At 31.9% G+C, this 3,289-nt stretch overlaps 1 long non-coding RNA gene across 4 annotated transcripts; it reads right to left on the reverse strand.

Annotated features, from left to right (window-relative positions):
• Positions 1-388: 388 nt before the first annotated feature.
• LOC139869998 (uncharacterized) lies at positions 389-3,069 on the reverse strand. 4 transcript variants are annotated; one of them, XR_011766517.1, is made up of 5 exons: positions 1,928-3,069; positions 1,555-1,707; positions 1,279-1,380; positions 603-802; positions 389-497 (listed from the first exon to the last, which is right to left on the reverse strand). It is a non-coding gene; the product is annotated as an uncharacterized lncRNA (long non-coding RNA). The 4 variants fall into 4 exon arrangements; XR_011766519.1 differs by having other exon boundaries at positions 427-802; positions 1,928-2,010; positions 2,921-3,069; XR_011766518.1 differs by having other exon boundaries at positions 427-802; positions 1,928-2,010; positions 2,089-3,069.
• Between the last annotated feature and the right edge of the window lie 220 nt (positions 3,070-3,289).

A 3,289-nucleotide genomic window follows, 5' to 3' on the forward strand; every position in this document is an offset into this window, starting at 1 on the left:
TTAAGGTTGGTACTATTAAAAAAGTCCTTATTTGAATGATTTTCAGATCGATATTCAGATATGGTTCGGATATTCGGTTCCGGTTCGGATTCGGTTCCGATTCGGTTATTCGGACCGGGTTTGAACTTTTGAACACGACTCGGATAATCGGATTCAGATCGGATGTTCGAGTCTGATTTAGTTATTCAGGTCCAGTTAGGATATCCAATTCCGATTCGGTTTTGGAACTTTGGATGGTTTGGCGTTTGCGGTTTTTATTTAATATGATTATGGACACCTAATTAATAAATTATATTGTAAAACAAATATAATGTAAACATAATTATACTTCATAAGTTTTTCCATAATGTAGATGAAAAACACTAAACATAAAAAGTTCATAAATAATCCAACATATAAAGACTTCAAATAAAATTTGGCATAGAAAGCAAAGACAATGAAAAGCAACGCATCACGTCTTGGATCAGCATGTATCTTTATAAATCCAAAGGTACCACCTACAAATAAACCATCCATTTATAACCACAAAGGTGCATGTAATAAAAATTAATTTTAATCTTAATTATTACAAGTTTAACAAGGACATATCGAGATAAACGCACAAGGCCATGCAATAGAATCACCAATAGCGTCATTGACTGTATCAAATAAACCAATTAGCCTAAGCAATTTTTATTTTTCATGGTCACTTGAACGTCTACCCCACACCATCTAGTCCAATCTGTATTCCCCCAAAATTCATCTCGGTTCACATTACTTGAACTGCCTTCCATTTCAGTCTTTTATTTTGCTCTAAATGAACCTGCAAAAAAAAGTAAATGAAATGTTAATGATTATTTCTTGGAAACATTGCAGAGTGTAAAGGTTACATGAGATAATAAACATAACTTCAAATTGTAAATTTCTACTAATTATTTATCGCTAGTTCTACCAAAAATGGCATGTGAAGAGAACACTCAAAAGTTAGTGGTCAAGATCCTCAATTACAAGTCTTCAAAAGGTTAAGCAAACACATAAAAGTATACTCTTTGAGAAACTACCAAAAATAAAGCATAGAAAAGTTAAAAACAAATTAGTATCCTAAAACATGTTAAGTTATATCTCACAAGTCACCGGGTACTTCAAGTAAACTATATAAAACCAATAAGATCTTGCAGTATCGTAAACTAGAAAGCTAACTGCTAAAAGTTAGGACACTCACCATGTAAATCATGTAGTTAAAAGGAAGAAAAGTATACACCTAAAATAATTAAAAATTAGTATTTAAAGGATAAATACCAATAAACAAGCACCAAGTCTTTTGTATAGTCCAAAGATGCCCTCTTCCCTACTTATAGTACATAAAGCATGCCATATACCTCTATAGTAAGTCACTTTAGTCTGCAATACCAAAAACACATATAAGCATTTTCATATGAACCAAATCTCAAACCATGGTAGTAACAGATTTTTTGAAGTGTTGCAATTAAAATGTGGAGTATGCTAAAAGGTTGTGAATTACATTTTCTTGGCTAACAACTAAGCTAATAAAAGAAACATACCACAAATTCTAACCTGTGCTGAGAGACGTGTTCTAAGTTCTAACGTCATCCAAAGGAAACGTTAATGGAGCAGCAGTTATACCAGCTAAGCCACCACCTACAAGTCGTATCAACTCATATGTAACTAAATTCAGTTTGTGACCACTCCAGACATAAGTTGTAGTAACTGCAAAATTTGAGGATGTTGATCACATTACAACGAGATCTCATAAAAAATATACCAATAGATATACGATATTACAGCAAAACACATTTATAGTTACATGCTTAAATAGTTTAAATGCGTAAAAACTAATAGACGAGTAAGGCAGTTGAAAATCAATGATGTAATAGTCAAGAGTGGCAACAATATCATGTGAAAACAACTAATTTGAAACGTCACTCACTTTGAATATCGATGATGGCATATCTCATAAGTTAGGTCACCCTTTTCATTACACAAATGTTGAACACACTTCTTATGAGCGTACTGCACAAACACAACATTTTAAATACCAAATAATGATGAACCGTATGAAAAAACTTTATGTCCATTACCGTCTCTTACCTGATTATATGGATATATCAGCTATTCGTGTTCTAATGCAGTCACCCAAAAAATGAAAGCCTTTGATGTCATCTATTGTTTCTTATCTAATTATGTACAGGTAATAAGCAAGCAATAGTTTGTACATGGAAGCCTTTGATATCAAACATTGAATTTATCACACCTGATCATGTAATACATTTGATTCCAATAAAAAAAATTTATGACTTTTTCATTGATATCAAATGATTAGGATACATTAAATATCGAGATTGAAAAGCAAATCAAAAGAGGAAATCAGAGAAATAGGGTTCTGAAGTATGGTACTCATATTGACCATTGTACTTATAGAATCAAAATATGGAGGATAGCTTAAAGAAGAGTTAAAAAGAAGCATAGTTATTAAATATTATGACAATATGCAATAAACAAAACTAAAAAACCAATTAAAATAACCTCTATGGAAACCTAGATCTGAATTAGGGTTACGCCCAAATATGGAATTTCTACCATCTGTTTTGGATTAGTTTGGTTGAATTTGTAACCACGAATACTTAGTTGGTGTTCGAAGTCCAAAAGTCCATCTGAAAACAAATACATTTTACGAATTCCTCTTTCCAAAAACACGACTTGTTCGTATACAACTATTGCAGAGAAAATCATATGAATATATCATAGCTACATAAATTGCACAACTATAACTAAACCTAATTTCATTTTCAAACACCACAACCACAAAGGGAAAAACCCTTAAATTGTTGCTCATTGCCAAGTAATTGAACGAAGGTGAAAGCGGTGACTCAATACACAAACGTCAACTCCAAAGGAGAAGATAAAAAATAAAAAACAATACCAGTGGTGATTAATTGAAGGAATGGCAGCATCTATTCGCAGAACATCCAATTAACACAAACGATTATGTAATTTGACCTGGCAAGAGTTTTTTTTTAGGGTTTGATAAAGATGTAATTGGGGATAATCAACAAGTGTTACTAATCGATACACGAAGCTAAATGAGAACCAAAATAATTTTTTAAATCTAAATAGGATAAACACAATAGATTTTAGATTATAAGAAAAGATAAAGATGAGAAAAGAGATGGTCACGATAGAGAGAGCAGTTGTGTGTTGTGCAGATATGACGGAATTGAAAATGAGAAAGGGAATTCAAAAAAATTTTAGAAGAGTAAATTACCAAAATAGTCCCTATGTTCGTTCATTT

This window comes from Rutidosis leptorrhynchoides, chromosome 1 (assembly GCF_046630445.1).
Source record: "Rutidosis leptorrhynchoides isolate AG116_Rl617_1_P2 chromosome 1, CSIRO_AGI_Rlap_v1, whole genome shotgun sequence".
Taxonomy (NCBI): Eukaryota; Viridiplantae; Streptophyta; class Magnoliopsida; order Asterales; family Asteraceae; genus Rutidosis; species Rutidosis leptorrhynchoides.